The following is a 15,845-nucleotide window of genomic DNA, read 5'->3' on the forward strand; positions in this document are numbered from 1 at the left end:
TATTCCCAGGCGGTCTCCCATCCAGGTATTAACAAGGCACGACCCTTTCTAGCCTCTGAGATCAGAGGAGATTGGGTGCTTTCAGGGTGATGTGCCCATAGGCAATCTCTTTGGGCACTCTCATCCCTCTTGAAAAATGCCAAGATAGTCACCCTGGGAAACAAGCGAAAAAAAACAGGTCAACGCCAACAACATGAAAAGAAGAATACGGCACCTGGTATTCCAAGGCCATCTCCCATTCAAGTACTAACTAGGCCCAACCCTTCTTAGCCTCCGAGATCAGAAGAGATAGGGTGCTTTCAGGGTGATGCTGCTGTAAGCGATCTCTTTAAGCACTCTCTACCCTCTTGACAAATGCCAAGATGATCACTTTGGGAAACAAGCGAAAAAAAACAGGTCAACACCAACAACATAAAAAGAAGCCTGCGGCATCTGGAAAACCCAGGCGGTCTCCCATCCAGGTACAAACCAGGCCCAACCCTGCTTAGCCTCTGAGACCAGACGAGATTGGGTGCTTTAAGGGTGTTGTGGCCGTAGGCAGTTTCTTTGTGCACTCTCAACCCTCTTGACAAATGGCAAGATGGTCACCTTGGGAAAAAAGGGAAAAAACACAGGTCAACGCCGACAACATAATGAGAAGCCTACGGCACCTGGTATTCCCAGGCTGTCTCCCGTTCAGGTACTAACCAGGCCCATCGCTGCTTAGCCTCCAAGAATCAGATGAGATTGGGCTCTCTCAGGGTGATTTGGCCGTAGGCACTCTCTTTGGGCACTCTGAAGCCTCTTGACAAAGGCCAAGATGCTCACCTTGGGAAAAAAGCTAAAAAAAACAGGTCAAAGCCAACAACATAAAAAGAAGTCTACGGCATCCGGTATTCCCAGGCGATCTCCCAATCAAGACACTAACCAGGCCAGATCCTTCTATGGCACCTGGTCTTCCCAGGCAGTCTCCCATCCAGGTACTAACCAGGCCTGACACTGCTTAGCCTCTGAAATCAGACGAGATCGGGTGCTTTCAGGGTGATGTGGCCGTAAGCATTCTCTTCAAGACACGCCCAACCCTCTTGACAAACGCCAAGATGGTCGCCTTCAGAAACAAGCGAAAAAAACAGGTCAAAGCCAACAACATAAAAAGAAGCCTATGGCACCTGGTATTCCCAGGCGGTCTCCCATCCAGGTACTAACCAGGCCTGACACTGTTTAGCCTCCGAGATCAGACGAGATTGGACGCTTTCAGGGTGATGGGGCCGTAGGTGATCTCTTCGGGCACTCTCAACCCTCTTGACAAATGCCAAGATGGTCACCTTGGGAAACAAGTGAAAAAAAAAAACAGGTCAAGGTCAATAACATAAAAAGAAGCATACGGCACCTGTTATTCCCAGACGTTCTCCTATCCTGGTATTAACCAGGCCCAACACGGCTTAGCCTCCGAGATCAGACAAGATCGGGTGTTTTCAGGGTGATGGGGCCGTAGGTGATCTCTTTAGGCACTCTCGACCCTCTTTTTAAAAGCCAAGATGGTCACCTTGGGAAACAAGCGAAAATAAACAGGTCAACACCAACAACATAAAAAGAAGCCTACGGCACCTGGTATTCACAGATGGTCTCCCATACAGGTATTAACCAGGCCGTACACTGCTAGGCCTCTGAGATCAGATGAGATTGTGCGCTTTCAGGGTGATGTGGCCATAGGTGTTCTATTCAGACACTCTCAACCCTCTTGACAAATGCCAAGATGGTCATCTTGGGAAAAAAGTGAAAAAAAAACAGGTCAACGCCAAAAACATAGACCCTGGCGGTCTCCCATCTGACCCTGACCCTGCTTAGCCTCTGAGATCGGGCGCTTTCAGGGTGATGTGGCCTTAGGCGAACGCTTCGGGACATACTCAAAACTCTTGACAGATGCTAAAATGGTCACCTTGGGAAACAAGCGAAAAAAAAACAGGTCAAAGCCAACAATATAAAAAGATTCCTACGGCACCTGTAATTAGGTACTATCCAGACCGGACCCTGCTTAGCCTCCGAGATCAGATGAGATCGGGCGCTTTCAGGGTGATGTGGCCGTAGGAGATTTCTTCGGGCTCTCTCAGCCCTCTTGACAAATGCCAAGATTGTCACCTTGGGAAAGAAGCGGAAAAAAAAAAAAATGTCAACGCCAACAGCATAAAAAGAAGCCTACGGCACCTGGTATTCCCAGTCGGTCTCCCATCCAGTTACTAATCAGGCCCGACAATGCTTAACCTCCGAGATCAGACAAGATCGGGCACTTTCAGGGTGATTTGGCCGTAGGCACTTTCTTTGGGCACTCTCACCCTCTTGACAAACGCCAAGATGGTCATCTTGGGAAACAAGTGAAAAAAAACAGGTCAACGCCAACAACATAAAAAATAGAATTTTTATATACAGCTTACCTGTAAAATCCTTTTCTTGAGAGTACATCACGGGACACAGGAGCTTCATTACATAGTGGGTTATATAGGCACCTCTGGTGATTGGACACTGGTTAACCCCCAATTAAGGAGAATTCCTCCCCTATATAACCCCTCCCATATGGGAGGCACCTCAGTTTTGTAGCAAAGCAATAGGAAACCACGTAAAACCCAAGAGGGGTGGGAGCCCTGTGTCCCGTGATGTACTCTCAAGAAAAGGATTTTACAGGTAAGCTGTGTATAAAAATCCTATTTTCTTGATCATACATCAGGGGACACAGGAGCTTCATTACATAGTGGGATGTCCCAAAGCAATGCTCAGATTGAGGGGAGGGAGACACAGATCATAATATATAGACCGCCAAGGACCGGAGGACCTAAACTGCAGCCTGCAGTACACTGCGCCCAAAGGCGATATCCTCTTGCCCTCTGACATCCACCTGATAGAATCTGGTGAATATGTGGACTGATGACCAAGTTGCAGCCTTACAGATCTGAGCCAGGGAGGCCTGGTGATGCACTGCCCAAGAAGCACTTACAGCCCTAGTTGAGTGCGCTTTCACTTGAAAAGGAGGGATCTTCCCTTTAACACTATAGGCCTGAGAAATAATCTGTCTAATCCACCATGAGAGAGTGGATTTTGATGCCACCTGACCCTTCCTAGGGCCTTCCGGCAAAATAAATAAGCAATCAGTTTTCCTTATCTGTGCAGTTGCCTGAAGATAGATACTGATTGCCCTTACCACATCCAAAGTGTGCAAAGATTCTTCTTCTGCAGACTGTGGGTCCAGAAAAAAGGATGGTAGGCTTACATCTTGATTCAAATGGAATCCTGAAACCACCTTAGGCAGAAAGGACCTGTTGGGACGCATTACCACCAGGTCCTTATGAATAATTAGATACGGTTCTTTACTGGAGAGAGCTGCTAGTTCTGACACTCTTCTAGCCGTGGATATGGCTACCAAGAAAACCAATTTTTTAGTCAAAAGAACTAACGAAGCCTGATGCAAAGGTTCAAAAGGTTGCCCCTGCAAAGCTGAGAGAACCAAATTCAGATCCCATGGGCATACCGGAGGTTTGACTGGCGGCCTTATCCGCATAGCCCCCTGGATGAAAGCCCGCACCAGGGAATGTGATGCAAGTGGTTTCTGAAAAAACACTGACAAGGCCGAAATATGCACCTTGATAGTGCTTATGGCCAAATTCATTTCTAGGCCTGACTGGAGGAAGGCCAAGATCCTGCTAATGACATACTTTCTAGGATGACATTCCCTGAGTTCACAACAGGAAACATATGCCCTCCAGATTTTGTAGTAAATAAGCCTGGAGGCCGGCTTTCTGGCATTGACCAGAGTAGAAAGGACTGGCCCCGAAAGCCCACGGTCTCTCAGAATGTGGGTCTCAGCAGCCAAACCGTCAAATTCAGACTGTGTAAAGCAGCATGGTAAATTGGACCCTGTGAGAGCAGATCTGGCCGGAGAGGGAGGATCCACGGCCTGCCTACTGCCAACTTCATGATCTCTGCGTACCACGGTCGCCTGGGCCAAGCCGGGGCTACCAAAAGAAGCGACTTTGTTTCCCTCTAGACTCTTCCCAGGAACCGCGACAGAAGCGGGCACGGGGGGAAGGCATAAATCAAATTGTACTGATCCCAGGGAACTGTCAGAGCATCCGACCCCTGAGCGAGTGTATCTCTTGTCCTTGACACAAATTTGTCCAGTTTTCTGTTGAACCTGGACGCAAACAGATCTACGTCTGGAGTACCCCACCTGCGACATATGTTCCAAAACACGTCGGGGTGCAGAGCCCATTCTCCTAGGCACAACTGCTGGCGGCGCAGAAAATCTGTCTGCCAATTTTCCACTCCTGGAATGAAGACTGCAGAAAGGCATGGAACATGCCTTTCTGCCCAGACAAGTATACGATTCACCTCTTTTTGCGCAACCAGACTTCTGGTACCGCCCTGGTGATTGATATAGGCCACTGCTGTGGCATTGTCGGACTGAACCCGAACAGGTCTGAAAGACCAGTTTATGAGAGCCATATAAACTGCCCGGATCTCCAAGACATTTATGGGCAATAGCTTCTCGATCGCAGACCATTTCCACTGCGAGCACGTCTCCTCCAACACTGCTCCCCAGCCTGTCAGGCTGCCATTTGTCATAATAATCTTCCATGGAAGAGGAAGAAAAGTTTTGCCTTTCAGCAAATTCTCGGTTTGTAACGAGACTCTTAGACTCGTTAGACGAGACTCTTGCGTGTCCCTGGGGATAGACGCATAGGAAGATCCAAGGACTGGGGCTTCCTGTTCCAAGCTGCAAGGATGAATCTTTGCAGAGGCCTTGAGTGGAACTGGGCGAATGGAACGGCCTCGAAGGAGGCGACCATTTTCCCAAAGAGTCTCATGCACAACCGAATGGGGGAAGATCTTCTACCCAGAATTAGACGCACCAGATCCCCAATGGCCAAGGCTTTTGGCCTTGGTAGAAACACCTTGCCCTGAGCAGTGTCGATAACCATACCCAGGTATTCCAACCTGGTAGCAGGCTGTAGGGACGACTTTTCTAGGTTTATAATCCAACCTAGGCGTTCCAGCTGTTCTAGCGTTCTGGTAACACTGTGGTTCAGGAGCGCTACTGTTTTCTCTATGAGAAGCAAATCGTCTAGATAAGCCATGACGGCTATACCCTGAGCTCTTAGGTTTGCCAAGAGAGGGTCCAGAATCTTTGTGAAGACTCGAGGGGCCGTAGCTAGCCCGAACGGCAAGGCCACAAATTGAAAATGGCGCCGCTCTACCGCAAACCTTAGATTCTTTTGGTGTGCAGGAAAAATTGGCACATGGAGATATGCATCCTTGATGTCTATTGATGCCATAAACTCTCCCCCTTGCAGGGAGGAGACCACAGTGCGAATTGACTGTATTCAGAAGGACCGGATGCGTAAAAAATGGTTCAGATCCTTCAGATCCAGGATAGGTCTGACACTTCCATTTGGCTTTGGAACGGTGAAGAGATTCGAGTAAAACCCTGAACCCTGTTCTTTTGGGTCCACTTCTACTATCACCCCCTGGGATAGTAAGTGATCTAAGGCCAGAAATAGCGGTCTTTGCTTTACTGGGTCTCTGGGGATCCTTGACCTTAGAAAGCGAGAAGGTGGAATCTCCTGAAACTCCAGCTTGTAGCCCAGAGATACCGAAGAGACCACCCACTCATCCCGGATCTCTTCCCGCCAGGCTTCTGCAAACTGCAAGAGCCTTCCCCCCACTTGGCCGAGCGGGGGCGCTCCTTCACAAGGAAGCTTTCGGGCTCTGCTTGGCAGGCTTTCGCCCTCAGGATTTCTTCTGCCCCTGGGCCCGGCCTTGAGCCTTTCCTGTAGAGGGGGGTTGAGAAGGCCGTCACCACTGCTTAGAGCTTGATGCTCCGGGAGAGAGAGAACGCCTAAATGATGGACGTTTGCTCCTTTTGACTGGAAGGAGAGTAGATTTACCCCCTGAAATTTTTTGGACGAATTTGTCTAATTCTTCTACAAACAAACGTTCCCCTTTAAACGGGAACCCAATCAAATGCTTCTTGCATGATAGCTCAGCTTGCCCAATTCTTTAGCCATAGGGCCCTTCGCATGTGTACCAACAGGAGAGACAAACGAGATGCTTGTAGGACAGAATCCGAAATCGCATCAATCAGGAAACACAGAATTTGAGGTATTTCTGCATAATTCTCCACTTCCTCACTGGGAAGGAGGCCAAGCATCTGCTTAACCTGTTCCTTGAGGAACTGACACAACCCCACAGCTGCGACTGTAAGTTGCACTACAGTGCCAGTCATGGAAAAGGAGGCTTTTTTTTTTTTGTAAAATCTTTATTTTGAGATATTTTGACATTGAAACACACTTGAGTATACATTAGACAGCTGTGTCAGGACCAAACAAAGAACAAATAAACTGTAGGAAACAATGACACCCATAAAAACTGACCCAGTGGCCAAGAGTTGGCGGCTCAAACCAGACACATGAATTAGGCAAACGGGTGGAGATGAACGTCTGGAGTGTCTTCTAGCTCATACACATCAAGTCCGGCCTCCGTGGGCTAGGGCCCCGCTCCAAGGTGCCTCTGAGCGGAAAGGAGAGGACGGGCCGGAGCCCAGTCCCCCACCTCCCGTCATACAAAAGGCCGGGGAGGCATGGGACCACCCCCAGGGGCCGCCCAGGAGAGGGGGGCACAATCACCTCCAGCAACCTCTCCCGAGCGTCCCCCGGGGGTAGGACAGGCCCACAGCAACCCCCCCGCCCAGGAGGGACGTCCCAGCATGGACCCCTCCGGACAGAGGGATTCCCCCCGTCAGCCAAACAAAGTGGCCGCAGGGCCAGCCAGCCCACAGGAAGCCTAACGCACCACCACAGCTCAATACCACGTAGGTCAATAAAAGGCAACATCTTATAGTGTGGAATACAGAGAAAGAAGGTAAAAAAGAACAGTAGGAAGGGTGAGAGAGAGGCAAGAAGGGGTAGAGAGGGGATTGGGGGATAGGGTAAGGGAGGAGGGTGGAGCCTACTTGACATCCCTGCGAAGTGCAGCGGTCCAGCACCAGGCGAGTCTCAGCAGCAAAGTCGTCTCTCCGTCCATGGGGCAAGAAGGTGAAAAACAGCCACTAGGTGGGAACATCATTGTGTGTGCGGGATCTCAAAGAGGGTTCCGCTAGCTCCAGTAGAGCCAAGTCCAGACTGGAGGTAGCGTATATAGTTTCGGACATGTAGACTGTCCATGATTGCCATATGCTGTCACACTTAGCCCGTGTACCCCTACAGGTTGCCACCCAATATTCCGCTTCTCTGATGTCATTCACTTTTTTGACCCAGTCCTCCACTGTGGGAGTCCTAGTTTGTTTCCAGTAAATCGGTATAAGACGTCTGGCCGCGTTCAACAGATGCGGCAGAGGGCTTTTTTTGTATCTACCAATCGGGATCGGAGGAATGTGCAAAAGATAGTTGGCCGGAGACAGTGGCACATCAAGATGCAAAACTGCCTCTATGCGGGATCGGATGTCCTCCCAGAATGGCTTGATTCGTGGGCAATCCCACCAAATATGAAGGAGGGTGCCCAATTGGCCACATTCCCTCCAGCACCGGTCCGATACCGAAGGGTAGATACGTGCTAAGTCTGCCGGCACTCTGTACCAGCGAGACAGTACTTTAAAATTAGTTTCTTGGGTTTTGGACTCCATGGAGCTAGCGTACGTGAGTTTGTAGAGGTGGGACAGTTGGGCCGCGGAAAAGTCAAGTTGTAGCTCCCTCTCCCAGACCCGTATGTATGTCGGTCTAGCGACCTCGGTAACACAGCCCAGCAAGTGATATAATTCGGAGATCAGGTGGGGAGTGGGTTCATCTGCTACAAAAAAACGCTCAAATGGTGTAAGGAGCGCTTCGTCCCTGATTAAGTGGCCATGGGCTTCAAAAAAGTGGTGCAATTGCCTGTATCGCCAAAAATTCATAGCTGTCTGCGCATGCCCGGTCTGCAGGGATTCATAGCTGACCATTTGGCCACCGCTGAGAAACTGTCCACAACTGGCATTCCCGTCAGCTCCCCAGGGGACAAAAAAGGCCCTCCGCTCCCCTGGCGGGAACCATAGGAACCCTCCCAGCAGGGCAAGCGGAGAAACAGGGGGGGATAGGCCCAGCGTCTTGTTCAGTTTGTCCCAAATCAAAAGAGACTGTACAGTGAGCGGGGAGACATCCACCGATAACCCCCTATATTCCGGGGACAACCAGGGCGCATAAGCCAAATCTCTCCCAGCTAGCCATTTTTACAGAGAGACCCACACTTTTGACTTAGTATGAAATTTCCAATTAAGTATCCTCTGTAGAACAATAGCCCTGTGGTACCTCTGGATATCCGGAACCCCCAGACCCCCCGTCAGCTTCGAGCGTTTCAGCAAGGCCATGGCTATTCTAGGTTTCTTTGTGTTCCACACAAATGTCGACAGAATGCTATTCAATTGGGTAAAAAACAGTTTAGGGAGGGAGATGGGTATCATTTGTAAAAAGAATAATACTCGGGGCAGGATATTCATTTTAATAATATTAATGCGGCCGAACCACGTAAAAGCGGTTTTGGTCCACTGCAACAAATCCGCCTTGATCGCATGTAATAAGGGGGGGAAATTAGCGGCATATAAGGCATCAAAGCAGTTGGTCAACTGGATGCCCAGGTATTTAATAGAAGACGTGGCCCAGGTAAAGGGGAATGCTAATTGCAGGTGGTCCGCTTGAGGCGGGGCGAGGTGAATAGGCAAAATCTCCGATTTGGAAAGGTTTATCTTGAAATTGGATAACTCACCAAAAGTCCTCAGCTCCTTCAACAGAACCGGCAACGAGATCAGGGGTTCAGAGAGATAAAGGAGCACATCGTCCGCATACGCCGACAGTTTGTGCTCCGTCATCCCAACCTTCAGGCCTCTAATGTCTGCGTTCGCCCTCACCCTGCAGAGCAGTGGTTCCAGTACCAAGGCAAAAAGGAGAGGAGACAGTGGACACCCCTGTCTCGTGCCGTTTCGAATCGGGAACCGGGAGGAAAGCACCCCATTCACCTTCACCTGTGCACACGGAGTGGAGTACAAGGCCATAATCGAGGACATCATATGCGTCCCCAACCCCTGAGCCTCCAGTACCACCCATAAGTACCCCCAGTCGACGCGGTCAAACGCCTTTTCGGCGTCCGTCGAAAGGACGATACAAGGTTTAGGATCAGGACTGTTACGTGCCCAATGAATGAGTTGGATTGCCCTGATGGAGTTATCTCTCGCCTCCCTGCCACGAATAAACCCTGCTTGGTCTGGGTGAATAATTTGGGGCATAAGACTCCAAAGTCTGTTTGCCAGGACTTTTGCTAGAATCTTAATATCGACGTTAAGAAGGGAAATCGGTCGATAGCTCTGGGGGACGGTAGGATCTTTGCCCTCTTTTGGCAGCACCGTAATGTGTGCCAACAGTGCTTCGGTTGGGATAGGCTTCCCCTCCGCGATGGAATTAAAGTAGGTGCACATATGTGGCGTTAAGAGGGGCAGGAAGATCTTATAGTAGGAACCCGAAAAACCATCCGATCCCGGGCTCTTGCCCTTGGGCAGGGATTTCACCGTTAGCGCAATTTCCTCCGGCGAAATCGGCCGCTCCAAGTCGACGCATTGTTCCGCCGTAAGTGTAGGGACTCTCGCCGACGCTAAAAATTCTTGAATGGCAGCAGACTTGGGAGGCTGAGCGTGTGCGGGCGAGGCCGGGGAAAGGTTATAAAGTTGGGCGTAAAATTCCTGGAACCCCGAGGCAATCTTGTTGGATTGGACCCAAACGGCACCCGAGGGGGAACGGAGCTTCTGTACATAAGCTTGAGCATGTTTCTTGCGAAGGGCCCTGGCCAGCATACGGCCGCATTTGTTTCCATGTTCATAGTACCTGTGTGAAAGATGCCTGGCCTGCCTACACGTGTGGCGATCTAATAAACGTAAAAACAGGTCACGCAATTCAAAAAGCTTCTGCTTAGCCTCTGGGCTCCCCCCCTGCTTATGGGAGAGTTCTGCCGCCTGTAAGGCGGCCAGAACCCTGTTGAAATCCTCTTGACGTGCTTTCTTGATTTGGGAACCCAATGATATCAGTTCCCCTCTAATCACGGCTTTGTGCCCCTCCCAAAGCACACCCGCACTTATCTCATCCGAGGCGTTTTCCCTAAAATAGTGGGAGATGGTCTCCGACACCTTGGCAACCGCAGCAGAGTCATCCAAGAGATTTTCGTTCAGTCTCCACGTCCAGGCCCTGTGGGGACCAGATGGTAATTGAATGGTCACGCCAACCGGTGCATGGTCCGAAAGGGTGATGCTGCCAATGGATGCCGTCTACAGAAGCTCAAGCGTGGGACGGTCAACATAGACATGGTCTATGCATGGTTATACGTCATGGACGGACGAGTAATAGCTAAAGTCTCGTCCCGAGGGATGCAAAATCCTCCAGATATCAAGTAAAAGGTGTGCCTGCAGTGATTTGCGAAAGTGTTTGAAAAAGGCATGGGAGTGTGAGGGTCGGGTGCTCGAAGTGTCGAGCAGATGGTCCGGGCAGACATTAAAGTCCCCGCCTAAAATTAAATACCCGGCTTTAAAGTCTGTCAATAGGTCAAGGGTAGCGTCCAGGAAGGTGCCCTTTAGGAAAACAAATCGGCCCTGAGGGTCAATTTTGCTATCCACTGGCTGAAAAGGGCACGTCTTATGGAACGCTATGGCAGTCCCTCTGGACTTGGCCTTAGGAGATGTACTGTGAAACCACTGATTAAACATATGGGTGGGCAACCTGGGTAGGGAATGGCTGGTGAAATGTGTTTCCTGCAGGAAGACCACTTGGGCCTTCAACTTTTTAAGTTCCCACCACAATTTGTTCCTCTTCCCCGGAGAGCAGAGACCCCGTAAATTGTAGGAAATTACCTGGAGTGTAGACATGGGAGAGTTGGAGGGTGGAGGACTGGGCAAGCGTCCCAACCCGCCTGGTGTAAGGACCGCAGCAACAGCAGGCTCCTAGGAAAAGGGGGGAGTGAAAAAAGAGGGAGAAGAAAAGGGGAGAGATAGGGAGATAAAAAACACAAAAAAATAGTACAAAAATACCAACAACATAAAAACAAAACAGCTACATCAAAATTAGACAATGCAGCAGTTTGGGGGGAGATGGGACCCACCCCACTATCCGGGGGGGCTCCTAGCCCCCTCCTAAAGTCCCAACAGGGAACTAAACCCATGGATGGATGGCCTATGTGGGGAACGTAAACCAAAACAAGGGGGAAAAGGAAGGTCCCCGCCCCGCCCACCACATCTGAGAGCAGAATAGCCTCAATTCGGGAGAAAAACCGATCCAAAAAAGCAACAAAAGTAAAAAATAAAAGAGGAGGAAAAAAGGGGTGAAGCCCAGTGTGGGCTGATTGCATTCGGGGACGTGGAGTCTGGCCAATCCCTGGCAGAGGCCCCCCCGCCACGGTAGCCGCACAGCAAACTGCAGACCGCGGAGGGGGGGGGGGGTCACGGAGGTAGCTACGATGGCAAAAGAAAAGGGGGAAATAAAAACAGAAACCAAAACACATTAAAAAACCCCCCTCCCCCCACCCCTGGTGCCCCGCAAAGGGAAGAAAAAGGGGGCGCCGTGGCAGACCACCTTACAACATTGGGAATGTAAACATTCTCCGCCCTGTAGGCCTAATCTGATAGTCAAACAGTAACAAGGGCTGGAGAGAAGTCACCAAAAATTCTTGCGGCCACGGCAGCCACAGTCTTCGGCCGCATAGGGCACATCCAGGTCCCTGGAACACCCGGGGGGGGGGGTACAGGGTCAAAACATCCCATTTACAATTCCCGTGGGGGGAGGCCCAGACACCAGCAATCATAGTAGAAAAAGTCCGCAATCAGCCGTCTATCACACAGCCCAGGCTCGGTATCAGTCTCGGGTGGTAGAAGGAACCACTGAAGAGTTGCGGGTTGAACTATGTCTGTCCCTCGATGCTTGCGTGTGACTGTAGACCATCTGTGAGGAAGGGGGGGGACAAGCAAGTCGCTCGGGGGTCCTCTCCAATCCAGAAAGTCCACGGGATTCAGCCCCAGAGAGGATAGAAAATGTGGAAGATCGTCTTTTGTGCACAGGGTCACCTGCCTGCCATCCTTAAGCACATGCAGAGAGAAGGGGAAGCCCCAGCGGTAGGACAGTCCTGCAGCCTGGAGCACAGAAAGGAGCGGGCGAAGGGCTCTCCGCCGCATGAGGGTGCGCCGCGAGAGATCCTGATAGAAAGTCAGTCGAGCACCATCAAAATCATAAAAGGGCTTACCCCGCACTTTTTTCATAATCCGGTCCTTGATAGTATATTTGTGAAGTTTACAGATTATATCCCTGGGATTGTCAGCGTCTTGAGACGGGGGGCGCAGTGCTCTGTGGGCTCGGTCTATTTCAATAGGAGCAGTGGCTGGGACTCCCAATATGTCCCTAAAGATATCAGTCAGAGTGGGGACAATATCCCTGGGTCCAGTAGCCTCCGGGAGCCCCCTGATCCTGATATTGGCCCTCCTGCTGCGGTTTTCAACATCATCCAATTGCCCCAGCAGTACCTCAAGCTGATGGTCTTGTGTTTGGCACCTAGATTGCAGCAGAGCAATAGCGGGGAGAGTCTCCTCTAGTTTTTCCTCCAGGGCCTCCACTCTGTGACCCAGATGTGTAGTATCAGCTTTAAGCTGGGCAATATCAGCGGTGAAAGCCTTCTCCACTCTGCTAGTGAACTTTTCTAGGTCCTCTCTGGTGGGGAGAGACATAATATGGCGGCGTATTGTGTCATCTCCCATGAGGTCTGAGACCTCTGAGCGGCCATCCAGGGACCCGGGGGATGCAGGGGGGGCCGAATCGCTTACCGATCCTGGGGAGGGCACCGGAGAAGCCAGGGGAGACGGTCCAGTCGACTGGGAAGGCGTCGCTGTAGCAGGCTGTGAGGATTTCCCAGCTTTCTGAAGTTTCCCGGTCGATATTGGGTCCATCGCGGCCCTGTCTGTGGGGGCCCGGGAAGAACTGATCCAGCTGTCCCTGCCGCTTCTTGTTACCCTGCGGCGGTCGGGAAGACTGCCGGGATCGTTGGGACATTGAGCCCGGTGATGTGGATCGGATTTCCCCGCTGAGGGCAGCTGATATGTGCGGCGATGGAGCGGAGCTGAGGTGAAGTACTTCCTCACTCCTCCATGGTCAGGACACGCCCCCCCAAAAGGAGGCTTTTAATAATGTTTCCAGCTTCTTATCAGTTGGATCTTTAAATACCTGAGCATTATCCAAAGGACAGGTCAGATTTCTATTCACGCAAGAAACAGCCGCATCGACAGATGGGACCCCCCATTTCTTGGTGAAACTTTCCTCCAGAGGATAAAGCATAGAAAACCTTTTAGGAGGAGCAAACAGTTTATCGGGATGTCCCCAATCCTCATACAACAATTTATCCATTAAGGGATTAATTGGAAAGGAAAAGGCAGGTTGTGGGATTTTCCTGACTCCCAGGGAAGAAACAGAGGACGTAGCGATCTCAGCAGCAGGCATTCTGAATGTGGTACGCACCAATTCAGTATAATACTGCACCTGTTTTCTGAGCGCCTGGGAGGAGGGGACTCTCTCCTCTTCCTCTGATTCATCCGACTGCTCAAGATACCTGTCCCAAGATAGGGATCTCTCCTCATTGTCAGAAGTGTCATCTGAAAGAGGAATCTCAGCAGAGGGAGGGGATCTACCCCTTTTCCTGCTTTCTTTCAGGGAAGCTGAAATAAAATTCTTGATTCTCCCTTCAAAACCTTCCAATGTAGCCCTAAGGGAGTCCTCAGTGATGTATACCGGGGCTGAAATATCAGGAGAGGCTGCAAATCCTGACAGGGGCACTGACTCATCCTGTGAGGCTGACTCCAGTCTTGCAGGGGGGGGATGGTAACCTACAGGCATTTTTAGAACCCCTAGACCTAGGCGGTGACTTACCAGTGTCCTTGTTATCTCCCCCTGAGACCCTCTTACAAGGAGACATAGCCCTAAGCTACAAAGCAGAGGTACTAGTACAAAGTGCAATCACTGTTGTGCTTAAAGTCTCACAATAAATACATATGCTTAAACTGCACAACCTGATGCTGAGTAGGTTTGTCTTAGGTTTGCCTGGATCCAATCCCTTGGGATGCTTACTGCCCACAGCTCCTGTGTCTCCACTTACAGCCCCCTGACGCTCTGGGCTGTAAAACTGCGCAGTACAGCGCCGTGCACACCGAACGACGCGGCTCGCAAACACACTCCCGCCTCCTCCATTAGCACGGAAGCGTGCTTGGTGTGCATGCACGAGGACTGCCGGTATCCAGGGGGAAGGGAATTGCCATCGGAGCTGTCTGGGACCCCCAGACTACGTATTACCTTCATTGTGGCTGAGATTGCAGTGGAGACATGAGTCATCTGGGAGAACCAGGCTTCACTGAGCGTGTGTATCTGAAAGGCATGTAAGTATGCATCAGGCTGCTCTTACTCCCCCTAGTGGTGGAAACCAAGTAAGACATACAACTACTCAATGAAGAAATCCATAATATAATTTATACAGGATTAACTTCCCTTACCTGTCCTCGCCGCAGGAATTGCTGAAAACAGACAGATTCCAGCCTTCACCCATCACGGCGGGCAGAGTTGTGCCAACCTTCAGGTTTTTTTTGGGGTTCCTTCTCAGAAGAACCTCCTACCTGGACCTTGTAAAAGACTCTGCCAGAAACTTTCGTGCCACTATGTAAATAGTACAGTAAGTCTGGTTTTCCCAGAGCCCAGTCTTCCAATAGGAGAGGACTTACAGGCAAAACATCTTGGGAGTCAAAATATCGGCCCGAGATATGGATCCGGTTTGTTGTAGCCCTTAGGCCCCCGCAGGGACCTGCACAGAACTTTCTTCATAGAACATGTTTTATGTGACAAACCACCACTGGCAAAGGGAAAAATTAGGTGCCTCCCATATGGGAGGGGTTATATAGGGAAGGAATTCTCCTTAATTGGGGGTTAACCAGTGTCCCATCACCAGAGGTGCCTATATAACTCATTATGTAATGATCCTGTGTCCCGTGATGTATGATCAAGAAATAAGCATACGGCACCTGGTATTCCCAGTCGGTCTTCCATCCAGTTACTAATCAGGCCCGACAATGCTTAACCTCCGAGATCAGACAAGATCGGGCACTTTCAAGGGGATGGGGCCATAGGCGATCTCTTTGGGCACTCTCAACCATCTTGACAAACGCCAACATGGTGATCTTGGGAAACAAGCTAAAAAAACCAAGTCAATGCCAACATTGGAGGCTAAGCAGGGTTGGGCAATCAGTTTACTTGCCTGAAATAGGCATCTCAGAACTGCCATCTGGCTGCTTCCCGGGTTTCCAACTCCTTCAACTAATCCCAGGAGACAATACTTCGCCTCCATCCTGGTGGAGGTTCCAAACACCCGATCAATGGTTCCTGTCACCTCCGTCCAGTAGCAGATCAACTTCGGGCATCTCCAAAACATGTGCATCATGTCTCCCCCCATGTTCCCGCACCGGGGGCAACTTGCGTCCGGCCGTTCGGCCAAATTGAAAAAGTTTACGAGGAGCATAATAAGTTCTATATAATAAGAACAGATGTGACATCCTCTGAGAGGAGAGCCACAATTGACCACAGGAATAGTATTCCTGTGGCCAATTATAGCTCAAGGGGGTTTAGTACACACCCCACACTATATAAGGCAGCCAGCGCGGCGGCCTTGTATAGTGTGTTGCGGCGGTCAGGGAAAGAGGACGATAGGCAGGGACAGTGTCTTTACTGCTTGGGAACCTAGCACTGTTACAGTGGGTGTTATGTGCCTCCTGCACAGTACACACCTGAAGATAC

The 15,845-nt window shown here is 50.5% G+C and overlaps 5 pseudogenes; all 5 read right to left on the bottom strand.

The window, feature by feature from the left end:
• Positions 1-638: 638 nt before the first annotated feature.
• LOC143998893 (5S ribosomal RNA) lies at positions 639-758 on the bottom strand (annotated as a pseudogene).
• A 160-nt stretch (positions 759-918) lies between these two features.
• Positions 919-1,037, bottom strand: LOC143999037 (5S ribosomal RNA; annotated as a pseudogene).
• A 99-nt stretch (positions 1,038-1,136) lies between these two features.
• Positions 1,137-1,255, bottom strand: LOC143998649 (5S ribosomal RNA; annotated as a pseudogene).
• Positions 1,256-2,172: 917 nt separating this feature from the next.
• On the bottom strand, positions 2,173-2,291 carry LOC143999959 (5S ribosomal RNA; annotated as a pseudogene).
• Positions 2,292-15,064: 12,773 nt separating this feature from the next.
• On the bottom strand, positions 15,065-15,183 carry LOC143999206 (5S ribosomal RNA; annotated as a pseudogene).
• Between the last annotated feature and the right edge of the window lie 662 nt (positions 15,184-15,845).

Source organism: Lithobates pipiens, unplaced genomic scaffold (assembly GCF_037356315.1).
Source record: "Lithobates pipiens isolate NorthernLeopardFrog02 unplaced genomic scaffold, aLitPip1_a1.2 Scaffold_19, whole genome shotgun sequence".
Classification (NCBI taxonomy): Eukaryota; Metazoa; Chordata; class Amphibia; order Anura; family Ranidae; genus Lithobates; species Lithobates pipiens.